Below are 19,230 nucleotides of genomic sequence, written 5' to 3'. Positions count from 1 at the left end.
CTGCACAATATTGTACTCACTTACTCTATGTCCTCTCTTTCAGTCACCTTTTTGGTTCTTTTGGTTTCGAATGAGAATGGTGGTATCTCTGTGAGACTGTTTCGAAAACCAACAGCTACGAATAGTCTATTAGACTATACGAGTTTCCACCCAGCCCATACCAGAAATGGAGTCCACAATGGACAATTTTTAAGAATAAGAAGAAATTGCACCTCGGACGAGGTGTTCCGTGAGGAGGCTTCATGTTTAACGAAATGTTTCAAAAAGAGGAACTATCCTCGGAGAAGTATCTCGCAGGCATATCAACTAGCAAATGGGTGTACACAGGATTCTCTGTTGGTGACATGTGAAAAGATCAGGTATTCAAAACCCCGGTTTATCACACAATATAACAACCAATGGTCACAGGTGAGAGAAGTGCTTGGTAGACATTGGGGTATACTTACAACTGATCTGCAGACATCTAGTATCGTGCCCTAGCAGCCATGCATTACAGCCAGGAGGGCCCCGAATTTTAGGGACCTCCTGACGAGGAGCCATTATATGAGGCCAACAATTGGGTTGGACCGGGGGATCGCGCTGAGGGGTTCTTTTGCATGTGGGAATTGTACTGTTTGTCGCCACATGCACCCCACTAGGGATCATTTCATCAATCCAGGGGACGGTGTTAGGCACAAGTTGATCTCTTATATCAACTGTAAGACCAGCTGTGTGGTTTATGCATTGATTTGTCCTTGTAACCAGGTCTACATTAGCCAAACGTCTCGGGAATTGCGCCGAAGGATACAGAAACATTTTTCGACAATCAATTTGGCGCGTACGGATCAAGCCAAAGGCAAAGCCTTGACGTCTGTGGCAGCTCATTTTCTGACCCACCACGCTGGTAAGGTTACTAACACTAGGGTGGTGGGATTGGAGAAGATATCAATGTCTAATAGGGGGGTTCTCCTAAAAAATTATTATTACAAATAGAGTCCCGATGGATTTTCAGTCTGAATTCCCTGGCCCCTATTGGGCTAAATAAAGAGCTGTTGTTCACAGGTTTTCTGGGTTGATTGTTCATACTGTGTTATTCTGGTCCCCTTTCCTTTAGGCAGTCATTTCTCTTGGGATCATTGTCTACTGGAATTATGGCTTCGTCATGACTTCGCTATGGCTCCGTCAAGGAAATACCCTTTTTTGTGGTCATTTTTGCCCTATTTGAGAGTTTCTTAATGAATTTCTGGACTTGGTGGACCTTAGCGATTATTGTCTCTGGACTTGTTGGGTTTCAGCCATTATTGTCTCTGGATCTGGATCTTGGACATTCATTTTGTGGAGCTATGTTTATTAGGAGCTTCCTATGAACTTTGGAATTTCCAGCAACAAATTGTGTGATGTCATTAAATATTAGAAGACATTATTTGGTTTCTTATTTGGCTCATGAGGACCGTTTATTTAAAGGCACTAGGATAGAAGGAACTTTTGATCGGCTTTCATCTGACCCTTTTTGGTTTTTTTTTTGGTTTTTTGGGATGAGTTGGCGGGTGGATGACCTTATCTCTGCCTTAAAGTATGACGATGGAGAGGATTTACCCTGGGTTTACGTGACCTTATTTATCAGGATGGGTCTATTTTGGAATGTCATCAGAGCTCTGGGAGGTTATTTATATATATATATATATATATATATATATATTTTTTTTTTTTTTTTATTAGTGCTCCTTTCTGGGCGACATCTGTTCCTTTGATTGCAGTGGACAAACTGGAGAGGGACAATTATAAAGGAGTTCTTGGCATTGTTGGGTCAACTATTGATGCCACTGTTCTCTGAGATAGATAGGTATCTTGTATACCCTCCGTCTATATATAAGTAATATGACCTTTCTCATAAAGTCCTATTAATTGTGTACCTTCTCCCCTTTCTCTTCCTTCCCCCCCCTTTTTCTTTTTCCCCCCTCCTCTCTGATCCTAGCATTTTGATATGAATAGCCTCTTTGGCATTTACAGTACTTTTGGCATTCAGTGTGCTGCGATTTATCTTTATGATATATTTTTCTTTTTTGGTATTTATCGGCATTGGTCAGTAATTGCCGTTATTTGTTTAAATACCATAATTCCCCATACCATATTCTTTCAATAATTTAGGTATTTGGTGTTTTTTTTTTTTTGTGTCAGATCAGAAGCAAAATGGATTCCAGATTAACTATTGAGGGCTCCTTCTTAATGAGTGTCCTGATCACCGGTTATATCACCTAGTAAGGTGAATTTTTTATGTTTGTTATGTCCTGTGCTCCCTTCCACCCTCATGTGTATTGTATTGTATGGTGTTTATGTATGTCCGATTTTTGTGTGTTTCTGTACTCCCGGGAGTGGCGCGCATGTTTATTTATGTACTAGCAGTAACTCACACTGGTGGTGGTAATATGCGCGCAGGTTGAGTGCGCCCCAAACACACTAGCCTGCGTTCCACTGGACGCAGGCGCGGTGGGGCTGATATTCTAGGTCCTTACGGGCTCTTATAATACATGCGCGCTGCGGCAAGACCGCCGGCTTGTATTTGCTTTCCGCTTACACAGGGCATGTGCGGTTGCCATGGGCCCCGCTCACATGACCGGGATGCTGGTTTATACACTTCCTGCTTTGGCTGACTCATAGAGGGGATGTTCACAGAGTGTGGTAACGCCCCGACTGACTTCTGCAAGGTATTTAAAGCCCCCTGGATCACTGTGTGTCACTTCCCCTGACGAAGCCGTACAGGTTACGGCGATATGCGTGGGGTCATGGTACTGGGTATGGCATCCGTGTACCTGTATTTTCATTGCGGCTATTGATCGTTTTTATGGCAGTTTTTGGCACCACTGATATGTGGAGGGTTTAACTTTTTCACCCCTTTCTTGCTATCTGGGCTTATTAGGGTCCTGGTATGAAAATTATATAACATGGATTTTTGTGTGTGCTTGCTCCAGTTCATCTATGGGCTGGACTTTGTCTAGGGTTATATAGTCCTCATGAGCCAAGGAATAGGGAGGGATACTGCTATAGTGCCACAGTGTTGCTGGATCATATGCTCACATTATATGTGCTAATATGTATGATATTTATGTGTTGATTTGTATTATGGGTACTATGGATGCCATAGTTTTGTGATTTTATCTTGTTTTTATTGTGTATAACTCTTTTGTATCAATAAAAATTACTTATTACAGTCTTAATTATAATTAGTGCAGTGTGCGCTTTTTTGCAGTGGTGCTTTCTCTCCTTTTTTTTTTCTGACTGTAGTATAGCTGGCACTGCAGATGATCCCTGGGGGAGTAGATGGTGTTGGCAGTGCAGATGTTAAACCCTCTCCAACCAGGGCAGACCCCCAGAGATTGTGATGCAAGTAGAAGGCACAGAGTAATAAGGCAGGAGACAAGGAAAGTCACTTTATCATTTACTGTAGTTCAGGTGCAGTTCAGAGGAGCTATTACAACTCTCACCAGGTTACAGTCTGCTCTGGAGAATGGGAGTTATCTTTCCCTGCTGTGACTCAGTCAAACTTCCTGCTATTCAAATCCCTTCTGGGACCAAGGCTTCCCAGAGTCTAAAACTTCAGATATAGCCTCTACTCACTGTGTATTTCTCCTTTGGCAACTTGCAGCATGGACCCTGTGTGTGAGCAGCTCAAGTTCCCACTTGCACTATCCTTCACTGATCCTAGGTTGTTGCAGTTTTCCAGGGAGAAAACACGATACTGTTGGTTGTCTAAATCCACAGTCTCTCAGCTTTCAACCCTGCTCTTAAAGCATGGATGGTCTAGGGGCTGGTCCCTGATGCTTCTTAGCACTCACTCCTGGATCGAGCACATGTTTTATCATGGCATCCAAGACATTCTTCCTCCTTATTCTTCACCCTGAGAACAACAGGTCTTGGCCCCTCCCCCTCCCAGTTAGGGTATGTCTGCAAAGCTCGAAGCTTCAGACAAGTAAGGGAGTGGTGTAAATTGTGTTTGTGTTGTGGTCTTTAGCAGAGAAAGCATAACTCCCATTGCTCACAAAACACATACAAAACAGTACATATTTAACCCTTTTGTGGTGGTAAAGACGCAGGGCGCCACCCCCCCTTAGGTTGCTTCTAAACATATACAGTCATATGTAAAAGTTTGGGCACCCCTATTAATGTTAACCTTTTTTCTTTATAACAATTTTGGTTTTTGCAACAGCTATTTCAGTTTCATATATCTAATAACTGATGGACTCAGTTATATTTCTGGATTCAAATGAGGTTTATTGTACTAACAGAAAATGTGCAATCTGCATTTAAACAAAATTTGACCGGTGCAAAAGTATAGGCACCCTTATCATTTTCTTGATTTGAACACTCCTAACTACTTTTTACTGACTTCCTGAAGCACTAAATTGGTTTTGTAACCTCATTGAGCTTTGAACTTCATAGCCAGGTGTATCAAATCATGAGAAAAGGTATTTAAGGTGGCCACTTGCAAGTAGTTCTCCTATTTGATTCTCCTATGAAGAGTGGCATCATGGGCTCCTCAAAACAACTCTCAAATGATCTGAAAACAAAGATTATTCAACATAGCTTTTCAGGGGAAGGATACAAAAAGTTGTCTCAGAGATTTAACCTGTCAGTTTCCACTGTGAGGAACATAGTAAGGAAATGGAAGAACACAGGTACAGTTCTTGTTAAGCCCACAAGTGGCAGACCAAGAAAAATATCAGAAAGGCAGAGAAGAAGAATGGTGAGAACAGTCAAGGACAATCCACAGACCACCTCCAAAGACCTGCAGCATCATCTTCCTGCAGATGGTGTCACTGTGCATCGGTCAACAATACAGCGCACTTTGCACAAGGAGAAGCTGTATGGGAGAGTGATGCGAGAGAAGCCGTTTCTGCAAGCACGCCACAAACAGAGTCGCCTGAGGTCTGCAAAAGCACATTTGGACAAGCCAGTTACATTTTGGAAGAAGGTCCTATGGACTGATGAAACAAAGTTTGAGTTGTTTGGTCATACAAAAAGGCGTTATGCATGCGCTGTATTGTTGACCGATGCACAGTGACACCATCTGCAGCAAGGTGATGCTGCAGGTCTTTGGAGGTGGTCTGTGGATTGTCCTTGACTGTTCTCACCATTCTTCTTCTCTGCCTTTCTGATATTTTTCTTGGCCTGCCACTTCTGGGCTTAACAAGAACTGTACCCGTGTTCTTCCATTTCCTTACTATGTTCCTCACAGAGGAAACTGACAGGTTAAATCTCTGAGACAACTTTTTGTATCCTTCCCCTGAAAAGCTATGTTGAATAATCTTTGTTTTCAGATCATTTGAGAGTTGTTTTGAGGAGCCCATGATGCCACTCTTCATAGAAGAATCAAATAGGAGAACTACTTGCAAGTGGCCACTTTAAAAACCTTTTCTCATGATTTGATACACCTGGCTATGAAGTTCAAAGCTCAATGAGGTTGCAAAACCAATTTAGTTCTTCAGGAAGTCAGTAAAAAGTAGTTAGGAGTGTTCAAATCAAGAAAATGATAAGGGTGCCCATACTTTTGCACCGGTCAAATTTTGTTTAAATGCAGATTGCACATTTTCTGTTAGCACAATAAACCTCATTTGAATCCAGAAATATAACTGAGTCCATCAGTTATTAGATATATGAAACTGAATTAGCTGTTGCAAAAACCAAAATTGTTATAAAGAAAAAAGGTTAACATTAATAGGGGTGCCCAAACTTTTACATATGACTGTAGGACTGAGTAGAGGATCAGGTGAGAGGGATTGTGGGAACTAAATTGGGATAAATTAGACATTGGCTAGCACACCAGGGGAGGTTAGACAATCAAAGGCACAGGGCCTGGCTACATCCATTTGCTAGTAACACCTTGCACCTGATAACATCTCTAATGGCCCCAGCATGGATATACAGCAGTTAGTACTGAGTTCAATGCAACAAAAGAATTTAGCAAACATTCAGCAGGCACTGTTATATATCATTATAGGAAATGTTGCAGTAGAATACAGCAAACAGGGCTTGTAGCAGAGACTGTACCATTAAAGGAAATGTTGCAGTAGATGACAGCAAGCAGGGATTGTAGCAGAGATTGTACCATTAAAGGAAATGTTGCATTAGATGACAGCAAGCAGGGATTGTAGCAGAGATTGTACTATAAACATTGCTACACATGTGGAGTCTGAGTATTCATGCATGAGTGCAAACAGGATTGCAACACCAAAGATGGCTGTGGACCTGGTGCCTGTGTGTAAGGGACTGTGACACCTTCAGTGAAAAATAGGCTGAAAATTGCATTGTGGGAGGCTGTGCCTGAAAGAAGAGAAGGAAGTGATGTAGATGAGATAGCTAGCATACTTTTTTTTGCAGTACAATGAAAGTATCGCAAGTGTAAGTAAAGTGCCGCAAATGTCAACCCATTGCTGTATATTAACTGTATACTTAAGGGAGCATACCACCACAAACACTTTTATAAATGGGTCATCCTTTCATTCACCACATGAAGAAAACTAACCATTTTTTAAACATGCATGTTTATTGTGATGTCAGAATAGATGTTCTACGGAACCAAGCATGCATGTTTATGGTGGAGTGATAAAAGGTTGGACATTGCATGCATGGTTATGCTGGAGTCAGAAGAGATGCTCAGCTGAGAACTGTCTGCATGTTTATGGTGGAGTCTGGAGAGATGCTCTAGTTAGCCAACATACATATTTTTTCTTGAGCCAGGAGAGATTGTCATCTGAGCCTGTGAGTACATTAATGGTGGGTCCAGAAGAGTAAACTTTTTAGTTTTGCGCTGTATGGACAGTTTTAGGTGTACCGAGAAATCATCTTGGTTTGTCACTGATGTCTTTTTTTTTACCTAGTGATGTTAGTCCATAATCTATTCTTTCTCATTTGTGATACCTAAGGAATATATTTTATTATATACACCTTCACATTCAGGAGCTTGCGTGTAGGTGCTCCTCACATGACTTCCTGCTTTTTTTATTTCTGTTTATGCTTATGGACAATGACAGCTAGAGCAACCCCAATGTGTGTAACCTTGACCTAAAACAGGTGAAGTCTTATATACGTCTAAGATGCATCTAAGTGTTCAAATAACTATCATTTATCTAAGCAAGCCAGCTGTAAATAATCCATGTGATGTACAAACTTCACAAACCACAGGCAACTGTCTCTCTGTCTATCAATAAACATCAACATCAAGTGCAAAACCAGAAAAACATTCTACGGAACAAAGAGAAGAAAACATAACCAGCTGGGAATAAGATGAGAAATGACAGAGCTGTGGGGACTTTTAAAGCCCTATGTGGTTTGTAGCCTAGAGAAGGCCTTGAGAGTGCAGTACCAGCTTTCTCCTGCTATGCAGCTATTTCTGGTGATGGGCATCAACACTTCAAGAAAATAACTCATACTTTTCTTGACTTATTCTCGGAACTAGCATTTTCACTATTTACAATTTTCTCACTTTTTCGCAGTAAAGGAATCATATTGTCAGATGACTTCTATGACTATCTGTAGCTCCATCTAAGCGGGTGATCCACAGCTTGCATAGTTAATAGCAGGTACTGTGGGAGAAGAAGACATTGGGTGACACAAGAGGTTTCTCTCTTGTGGTCCATCTCTTTATTCTTTAATTCAGTGTGATCTCTGCTGGGGATAATGATGGCTCTTTGAAGCAGTAAATCAGTGACTATTGTCACAGAGAAGTGTGTGACTTAAGAGAGTCCCACTCTCCCTCTATACTTTGCATGTTAAAAGAAGACCACCCTTGAGTTCTGAGCCCTAGGTTTTAGTTTCAGAGACTGATGCTTTAAATCAATGCAGATTATGGGGGGATTTACCGTATCTATGTGTAAAGTAGAGGGACTCACCTATACATAGATGTCTATGAACCCATGCAGCTGGGAATGTTAGCCCCAACAGGAAAGCATGGAGTGTTTGCAATGAGCTACAGCCTGAGAACATTGCACAATCATTAAATTGTCAGTAGAGTTGAGCGATACCGTCCGATACTTCAAAGTATCGTATCGGATGGTATCGGCCGATCTTTAAAAAAAGTATCGGTATCGCCGATTCCGATACCGGAAGTCCCATTCAAGTCTATGGGACTTCCGGTATCGGAATAAGAAAAACCCTTTCCTGCCCTTGTACAGCCTCTCTGGGGTCTGTACGGGCCTTTCGGGGGGCTGTGCCGGCCTGCCAGGGGGTCTGTGCAGGCTCCGGTGGTCTGTGCCGGCCTGCCGGTGGTCTGTGCAGGCTCCGGGGGGCTGTGCCGGCCTGCCGGGGGGCTGTGCCGGCCTGCCGGTGGTCTGTGCAGGCTCCGGGGGGCTGTGCCGGCCTGCCGGGGGGCTGTGCCGGCCTGCCGGGGGGCTGTGCCGGCTCCGGGGGGCTGTGCCGGCCTGCCGGGGGGCTGTGCAGGCTCCGGGGGTCTGTGCAGGCATCGTCCGATGGGACTACAAGTCCCATCGGGCGATGCCTGCTACCATGACAGTGATTGACACATTAGCCAATGATGGGACAGTAGTAGTCCCATCATCCGGCTAATGTGTTGAATGTAAAAAAAAAAAAAAAAAAAAAAAATTACATGCTACATACATACAACATGCATACTACATACATGCTACATTCATACTACATACATGCTACATACATACTACATATATACTACATGCATGCTACATACATACTGCATGCTACATACATACCACATACATACTACATACATACTACATATATACTACATGCATGCTACATACATACTACATGCTACATACATACCACATACATACTACATATATACTACATGCATGCTACATACATACTACATGCTACATACATACCACATATATACTACATACATACTACATATATACTGCATGCTACATACATACTACATATATACTACATGCATGCTACATACATACCACATATATACTACATACATACTACATATATACTGCATGCTACATACATACTACATATATACTACATGCATGCTACATACATACTACATATATACTACATGCATGCTACATACATACTGCATGCTACATACATACCACATACATACTACATACATACTACATATATACTACATGCATGCTACATACATACTACATGCTACATACATACCACATACATACTACATATATACTACATGCATGCTACATACATACTACATGCTACATACATACCACATATATACTACATACATACTACATATATACTGCATGCTACATACATACTACATATATACTACATGCATGCTACATACATACTACATACCACATACATACCACATACATACTACATACATACTACATACATACTACATGCTACATACATACTACATGCTACATACATACTACATATATACTACATGCATGCTACATACATACTACATATATACTACATGCATGCTACATACATACTACATGCTACATGCATGCTACATACATACTACATACATACTACATGCTACATACATACCACATATATACTACATACATACAATACATTAATACAATACATACATAGACATACAGTACATATAACATAGAGTAACATACTTACCAATACTTGTCACATTGTTCCCCGAAGCCATTGTCGTCTACGGAATAAATATTAACATAACAAACCACAAAAATACTCACCCACGATCCGAAGCAGTCCACGAGTGTGTCCCACGACGATCTTGGGTAGAGAACTGCAGCATCAGATGATGCTGCCGTTCTCTACGGGCTGCAGGAATCCAATGACGGAAGGTAGGTATCCTTATGTAGCATGCAGTATATATGTAGTATGTATGTAGTATATATGTGGTATGTATGTAGCATGTAGTATGTATGTAGCATGCATGTAGTATATATGTAGTATGTATGTGGTATGTATGTAGCATGCAGTATGTATGTAGCATGCATGTAGTATGTATGTAGTATGTATGTAGTATGTATGTAGCATGCAGTATGTATGTAGTATGTATGTAGTATATATGTAGTATGTATGTAGCATGCATGTAGTATGTATGTAGCATGTATGTAGTATGTATGTAGTATATATGTAGTATGTATGTAGCATGTAGTATGTATGTAGCATGCATGTAGTATGTATGTAGTATTTTTTTTTTTTTTTTAACATTTAACACATTAGCCGGATGATGGGACTACTACTGTCCCATCATTGGCTAATGTGTCAATCACTGTCATGGTAGCAGGCATCGCCCGATGGGACTTGTAGTCCCATCGGACGATGCTTGCACAGACCCCCGGACATCAGCACAGCCCCCCGGCAGGCCGGCACAGCCCCCCGGCAGGCCGGTACAGACCCCCACAGGGTGCACAGACCACCGGCAGGCCGGCACAGCCCCCCGGCAGGCCGGTACAGACCCCGGGCAGTCCACACAGCCCCCCGGCAGGCCGGCACAGCCCCCCGGCAGGCCGGCAGAGACCCCCGGAAGGCCCGAAATGACGGCGCATCATGATGCGCACACACCGCGCATCATGATGACGTCAGGCCGTCAATCAACTGAACTTCCGATTCCGATGCCGAATTCCGATATTGAAAAAATATCGGAAGTCGGTATCGGAATTCCGATACAGCAAGTATCGGCCGATACCCGATACTTGCGGTATCGGAATGCTCAACACTAATTGTCAGTATGTTGTTGGCTACATGTTGCTGATTAGTTGTAACTTTCAGCACTATGCTTTTGACAGCCACATATAAGTTTACAGAGTCAATACTATCTGCTTAGTAAATACAGAGATAATTATTGATCACAGGATCTAATCGTACAGTCAAGTGTGTAAAGCATTCATTATAATGGTGCTTCTACACAGGCAGATAAATATATATGTAGGAAGCCGATCGGTGCTCGTTAAAGACCATGCTCATCTAGGAGAGGATTGCTTGTTCTCCCTCCTGTTATTATCGTCGGCAGCACATCCCTGTGGAAATAAGATGTGCTGCCAGTGTTAAGGGGGCTTTACACATAGCGATGTCGCTAGCAATATCGCTAAAGCATCACCGATTTTGTGACGCAGCAGCGATATTGCTAGCGATATCGCTATGTGTGATACTTACCTCTGACCAGCTCCCCCACTGTCTGTCGCTGATCGCGCAAGATCGTGCAGTTCCATTTCTCATCGGGCGCTTCCTTCTGGGCTTCCTGCTGGCTCCGACGAGCGACGCGTGGACGCGGGCGGGAGGACATCAGGATCGCCGTGTCTGACAGGTAAGTAACGACCGCTGCTGCATTGCTACGTCGGTGTGAGATCTGCCTGTTTGGCAGCTCACTAGTGACCAGTTAGCGATGCACCAGCGATCCTGACCGGGTCGTATCGTGGTCGGGATCGCTGGTGCATCGCTAAATGTAATGGGGCCTTTAGACTGGGTTTGGCAAGGGCCAACCAATAACATTGACTCTGGGGCCCACTGTTCAGCTACATGCTAATGTTACATTACCATCATTTACAAATGTACCTATGCTTCCATACAATAATACACTGGGTAGTTTGTTAAATGAATGATAATTTGCTGTTTTTGTTCATACATAGTGAATCAAGGGTATTGGGCCGACTACAGCTCATGCTAGGGAGTTACAAACTTATTCCTGCACAGGGGTCACCAGGGGATTCACCTGTTTCCCTGTAGGCCAGTCCGAGCACGTGTGCAGCCACCTAATGATCATTTTTACACCCATACAAAATGTGCAATCAGCAACAAATGCCAAACTGTTCATTCATCATCTGATCACTGTGCACGTTTACATGCACCAGTAGTTTGGACATGAGCATTCTTTTGAATGTCTGGATTAAGCCCCCCCAAAAAAGTGACACATCTTTGAACGAATATGTTATTGTTCTTTCAACATGCTTGGTTGTATTTTATGTTTCTTTTTTTTATTGCATTTTTTTTCTAATAAAATGCTAGGTTATGGGTTACATTTTATCAAATCAATTAAAAATAAACGTTATTCTGCACAAAGATTAAATTCTCTGCGATAGGCCTGTATCTACATGCATTGGACACCCTGAATGAGGATCATTTCTTTATTAGTTTGGAGAAAATGAAAGTTATTTTAATATGTTGTTGTTATATTTGATACTGATTCTTGAGCCAAATTTAGATGTCCTTGTTTTACAGCCCAATTGCATGGCCTGGGCTAGGGTTTTCTGAGCCAAACTCAACAGCCTGATAGGGAAATATGAAACTGTTGCGTAGAGATGAGCGAACCTTTTAAGGTTTGGTTCAGATCGGTGAACATCTCGATGTTTGCCGAACATGTTCGCCAAATGGTTTGACGAACATACCCAAACCCCATTGACTTCAATAGGAGGCAAAACCAAACGCACAAACAACACCTTCAGGGGGTCACAAAGCTGCCAGAACAGCAAAAATTAGGGGCACACACAGAAAAAGTGGGATCAATTGAACTATAAATAAATACATATTTTTTAAAATGACGTGGATTCCATTGCATTTTTATAAGCAGCCAGGCAAAATTGACAGCTGTGAGCTGCAAACCTCAGCTGTCAGCTGGTTATCAAAAATAGAAGGGTCCCCATGCTGTTTTTATATTATTTCAATAAATAATAAAAAAGGCATGGAGTCCCGCCCATTATTGACAACCAGCCAACCAAAAGCTGACAGCTGGGGGCTGGTATTCTCAGGCTGATAAGGGGCCATGGATATTGCCTCCCCAGCCTAAAAATAGCAGCCTACATACACCCCAGAAGAGAAGCAACTATTAGATGCACCAATTCCGGTGCTTTGCCCGGCTCTTCCCACTTGACCTGTGGCGATGACAAGTGGGGTTCATATTTGGCGCCGGGGAACAGTATGAACAGCACCGCTGATTGCCAGGCGTCAGTACGTGTCACACTGATGACACAGGAATGTCATCCATGTGCCATCATTGTTCATGTGTGCGGGATGTTTTGCAGCTCACGCTGCTACCGGAAACACTGATGTCTGAAAGAGCAGTTAGTGAACTCGGTCATTTACTGAACTAGCAGACTTCTGCTGATTTTTAGGTAAAAGCTCAGGAATCCGAACACAAATCCGAATGTGCAATGTTCTTGCCGAATTTGAGATTGGCAAACATTTTCTGAACAAGTTCCCTCATCTCTACTGTTGAGTTGAGGTCACGAGATACGTGGACAGTTTAATACATGGATTGAACATCTGAATTCTACATTATTTAGGGGTTTTTTTAAAGAGGAATATTTCTTTCTCCAGTTTTAGTATTTGCTATTGCAAGCTTACTACTCTAGAGTATATTAAAATAGAAAACTACTGTCATATACACCTCTTACATTTTACAGCTCTAAAATTAAAGGGCTTGTCCAGTTTTAGAAACGTAGACTCCAAACATTTACTGTAATGTAAAATAACAAATTCAGATTGTATTCCACTTCCTCCATTTCAGTAATGATTTTTCAATCCCTGCACTGTCTCAGTCTTTGTCTGCTCTGATGTAGATGGAATGAGTCGATGAGCTCAGAGACTGACTGCAGATGTGACGTAAGCTATCAATGTGATGTTACCACTGAATTGCCGCTTGACCTGACGGCAGTGCTATATGATTTTGTTATTACAGTCCTGGCTTATATATCACATGAATCTTTGCATTATCATTCACAGATTGAGACTACCACTTCCATTTTCGATCTGCTACACACCGCAGTAGTATACCAAAATCAGTTTAGGCCTTTTTCTATCCCTACATAGAATTAACTGTGCCAGTTAAGCCAGAACAAACATAAAATGGCGCTCCTTGGTCGTCTCCCATCTTTTATAATTGCTGTGACAACTCCCCTGATTAGCTGCACTAGACCATGTGATGTGGGGTAGGGCATTATGGGGAAGCCAGGGCGGCTGCATCGGACGTCTGAGTGTTCGGCAATGTATTTAATGGCCCTGGGCATTCTTCTTTTATTAGATAACCATCATGATTCCAATTGCAGATTGTACACATTTGCAAGGACTTGCAAATTTCTGGAAATTTGACTTGAAATCAAATCTCCATGGATCGATCCACTCATTTTTATAACCATGCGATAAATAATCTAACAGATTCTTGCCAATGATGCCAGTATGAACAGCATTGTGGGGCAATACAGAATAAAAGCCAACAAGGATTGCACAGAAGCAATAACACTAGGTTAAGAAGTGCTCAAAATTATACAATATATGGCACTAGGACAACAAAACACCTCTGGCCCTGTACACCCAATCCACATCAGTACTATTTGTCAGCATTACCAGAACTAAGTTTCAACATGGTACCTCTGCCATTTACTACAAGTCAGCTTTGTTAAAGTGACCTTGTTCTACCACATTTTCTGTGTTGTCACTTGTCAACCTTTTTTTCTATTGCTTGTAGTAGCGACCATTAAGTCTTCATTCAAAAAAGCTTCGGTTACAATTACAATATATACTTGTCACGTATTTTCTTTCCAAGGTCAAGTTTCTAGAATGTAAACTTGTTCACAAATTTACATTTGAAAATATATAAATTTAAGTAATTATAAGCTTTTGAGTAGATCTCAAGTGGTTTATGAAAGTCCAAGAGAAAGGCATTGAGCATTTTATTATTCTGGTGACTGCAAGCATTCATTACTCTCTTTAATCTTGGCCATCTTATCACCACCAGTGCATATAATGGAACTGCATTGTTTTCAGCTTCTCGCAAAGAATGGGCCTCTCTGCTCCCTATATTTGCCTTCCTGCCTTCAGGAGCACTATACATGCTGTAGAAATGATTGACGTATTTAATAGAAGGCGGTGGGTGTAATGGAATGTGGCTGGAATCCAGACTCACACAACACACACTACTGATACTGCTAGACCCCACTGTACAGACCCGAGGGGGGGCTTGCTCCGCAAAGCCGCACTTGCGTGCAATCTGACATTATCCTTGGCTTCAGTCGTAAGACTTTGTCAGTATGTTACATGGATAAGCGTTCAGAGGATGAAAAACTAATGTTTGGAGCTAAAGACCATAGCTTGGTGACCTATGGGTTGGGTTTTATACAGCACTGTACAGGATTTATATAGACTCTGCATTGTAGACTGCACTTTTGCCTAATTAGTCCTATGTCGCTACATGTTTAACGCTGATATTGCTACCATAAAATGTGCTACAAATAAAAGTCATACATACCGAATGTGATGCAAAGAAATATTTCCCTTGCCATTGATTTGTTGAAGGTAACTATATTTTCAATTATTGCATATTCTCTATTTGTAGCTAAGTAATAGCAAAGTAGTTTGATACAGATCTTTAATTACCAAACTTTAATTCCATTAGACTTTGGATTACATTTAATAAATAAAAAAATATTTAGAATTGAGAGTCCTCAGTGGTTGATACCTTTTAATGGCTAACTGAAAAGATGGTAACACATTGCAAGCTTTCGAGACTACTCAGGTCTCTTCATCAGGCATTGACTAATACAATTTTGTATTAGTTAATGCCTGATGAAGAGACCTGAGTGGCCTCGAAAGCTTGCAATGTGTTACCATCTTTTCAGTGAGCCATTAAAAGGTATCAACCACTGAGGACTCTCAATTCTAAATATTTTTCTATCTACTGGCTAACATGGTACAAAGATATACATCTTTCCTGAATTTAATAAATATACATCTTTAGTCAGGTGCAGGCAGAGACAGAAGAAGGCCCCTGTATCAGAACAGGTTATGGGCTTTTCAGACCAAAAGCTCATTATATTGCACAATTCTACCTACTTTGGAGGATGAAGTGACCCCCTTATCACGGGTCCCTGTGCGGCTGCTAAGGTTGCACCAATGATATGTCCACCCCTTTCATTGGTCATATATGGAGTACTTTCTTGTTGTTTTGCTACAATCAGAAACAAAATCTCTATACTGTATATAAAACTGAATGTATGTACAGTTGTGGCCAAAAGTATTGACACCCCTGCAATTCTGTCAGATAATACTCAGTTTCTTCCTGAAAATGATTGCAAACACAAATTCTTTGGTATTATTATCTTCATTTAATTTGTCTTAAATGAAAAAAGAATTGTCCTAAAGCCAAATTGGATATAATTCCACAGCAAACATAAAAAAGAGGGTGGAAAAAAGTATTGGCACTGTTCAAAAAATCATGTGATGCTTCTCTAATCTGTGTAATTAACAGCACCTGTAACTTACCTGTGGCACCTAACAGGTGTTGGCAATAACTAAATCACACTTGCAGCCAGTTGACATGGATTATAGTTGACTCAACCTCTGTCCTGTGTCCTTGTGTGTACCACATTGAGCATGGAGAAAAGAAAGAAGACCAAAGAACTGTTTGAGAACTTGAGAAACCAAATTGTGAGGAAGCATGAGCAATCTCAAGGCCACAAGTCCATCTCCAAAGAGCAGAATGTTCCTGTGTCTACCGTGCGCAGTGTCATCAAGAAGTTTAAAGCCCATGGCACTGTGGCTAACCTCCCTAGATGTGGACAGAAAAGAAAAATTGACAAGAGATTTCAACACAAGATTGTGCGGATGTTGGAAAAAGAACCTCAACTAACATCCAAACAAGTTCAAGCTGCCCTGCAGTCCGAGGGTACAACAGTGTCAACCCGCACTATCCGTCGGCATCTGAATGAAAAGGGACTGTATGGTAGGAGACCTAGGAAGACCCCACTTCTTACCCCGAGACATAAAAAAGCCAGGCTGGAGTTTGCCAAAACTTACCTGAAAAAGCCTAAAACGTTTTGGAAGAATGTTCTCTGGTCAGATGAGACAAAAGTAGAGCTTTTTGGGCAAAGGCATCAACATAGAGTTTACAGGAGAAAAAAAGAGGCATTCAAAGAAAAGAACACGGTCCCTACAGTCAAACATGGCGGAGGTTCCCTGATGTTTTGGGGTTGCTTTGCTGCCTATGGCACTGGACTGCTTGACCGTGTGCATGGCATTATGAAGTCTGAAGACTACCAACAAATTTTGCAGCATAATGTAGGGCCCAGTGTGAGAAAGCTGGGTCTCCCTCAGAGGTCATGGGTCTTCCAGCAGGACAATGACCCAAAACACACTTCAAAAAGCACTAGAAAATGGTTTGAGAGAAAGCACTGGAGACTTCTAAGGTGGCCAGCAATGAGTCCAGACCTGAATCCCATATAACACCTGTGGAGAGATCTAAAAATGGCAGTTTGGAGAAGGCACCCTTTAAATATCAGGGACCTGGAGCAGTTTGCCAAAGAAGAATGGTCTAAAATTCCAGCAGAGCATTGTAAGAAACTCATTGATGGTTACCGGAAGCGGTTGGTCGCAGTTATTTTGGCTACAGGTTGTGCAGCCAAGTATTAGGCTGAGGGTGCCAATACTTTTGTCTCGCCCATTTTTGGAGTTTTCGGTGAAATGATCAATGTTTTGCTTTTTGCTTCATTCTCTTTTGTGTTTTTTCATTTAAGACTAGTTAAATGAAGATAATAATACCAAAGAATTTGTGTTTGCAATCATTTTCAGCAAGAAACTGAGTATTATCTGACAGAATTGCAGGGGTGTCAATTCTTTTGGCCACAACTGTATGTATGCGCGTGTGTATCACCAACCAATCACGAAGCATCTTTCATTTCACTAGAGCTGTTCAAAAGAAGCTGAGCTGTGATTGGTTGCTATGAGCAACAGTTTTCCTTGCAACCAATCACTAAGCATCTCTCATTTCACCACAGCTGGTTACAAGAAGCTGAGCTGTGATTGGTTGCTATGAGAAAGTTTTCCCACTTGACAACACCTCAGCAGACACTGACATGGTGGGAGAAATCTAGCATCTCCGGGAACATAAGCTCCCAGCCATTGTCTGCCCCCCAGACAAGAGCACAGAGCACATGACCGAAATGAATCCCCCCCTCCCGTGCCCATATACACATCACACATACTCCATCCCATCGGCATATCTTCCCTCTTAAAGGGATCTCCGGTATGGAAGTCAGGGCAAATCCATCCAGCTCTTTGGTTTTGACCCCAGGCCTCTCTTAATGGGATCCCCAGTATGGAATTTAGGACCATTCCACTCAGCTCTGTGGTTCTGACCCCAAGGTCTCTAAAAGGGATCATTGGTATGCAAGTTAGGGCAAATCCACTCAGCATTTTCGTACTGACCCCAGGCCTTTCTTAAAGGGATCTCTGGTATGGAAGGCAGGGCAAATCCATCCAGTGGTTTGTTTCTTACCCCATACCTCTCTTAAAGGGATCCCCGGTATTGAAGTCAGGGCAATTGCCTTCAAATGCTCTGGTACTGACCCCAGGCTCTCTTAAAGGGATCTCCTGTACGGAAGTTAGGGCAAATCCCTCAGTTCTCTGATTCTGACCCCAGGGTTCTATTAAAGGGATCATTGGTATGCAAGTCAGGGCAAATCCACTCAGCACTCTGGTTCTGATCCCAGGCTTTCTGAAAGGGATCTCCGGTATGGAAGTTAGGGTAAATCACTCAGCGCTCTGATTTTCACCCCAGGCTTCTTTAAAAGGGATTATTGGTATGGAAGTCAGGGCAAATCCACTCAGCGCTCGGGTTCTGACCCCAGGCTGATGGAATGATGTGGGATATTAGGGGTAGTAGTCTGGTGGCTTTGGCTAACGGGATGATGTGGGATATTAGGTGGAGTAGTCTGGTGGCTATGGCTGACGGGATGATGCGGGATATTAGGGGTAGTAGTCCGGTGGCTCTGGCTGATGGGATGATGTGCGATATTAGGGGTAGTAGTCCGCTGGCTCTGGCTGACGGGATGATGTGCGATATTAGGGGTAGTAGTCCAGCGGCTGTGACGAGATGATGTGGGATATTAGTGGTAGTTGTCCGGTGGCTCTGGCTGATGGGATGATGCGGGATATTAGGGGTAGTAGTCCGGCGGCTGTGACGGGATGATGTGGGATATTATTGGTAGTTGTCCGGTGGCTCTGACTGACAGAATGGTGTAAGGGATAGTAGTCCGGTAGCTCTGGTTGACGGGATGATGTGGGATATTATAGTGAATGTGGCTATGCGAAGTGGGAAGGGGCTCTACACTCAGCTTTATATATATAGATATAATCATTATAATTTGTTATAACTAACCGTAGTTAGTTACTATGCCCGGGCAGCGCCGGGCTCTTCAGCTAGTAACATTATAAAGAAAAAAAGGGCCATGCTCGTAAGCTTATAATCTCCAAGTAATGCCTAGGTAATATGATAGTATGGTAGGCTTCTTGAAAGAGTTTTTTAGAAACCTCTTAAGGCTA

The sequence above is a fragment of the Dendrobates tinctorius genome, unplaced genomic scaffold (genome assembly GCF_039654945.1).
Source record: "Dendrobates tinctorius isolate UK_male_01 unplaced genomic scaffold, ASM3965494v1 ptg000007l, whole genome shotgun sequence".
Classification (NCBI taxonomy): Eukaryota; Metazoa; Chordata; class Amphibia; order Anura; family Dendrobatidae; genus Dendrobates; species Dendrobates tinctorius.
The sequence above is the reverse complement of the archived record's forward strand: the minus strand, read 5'-3'. Positions refer to the sequence as shown.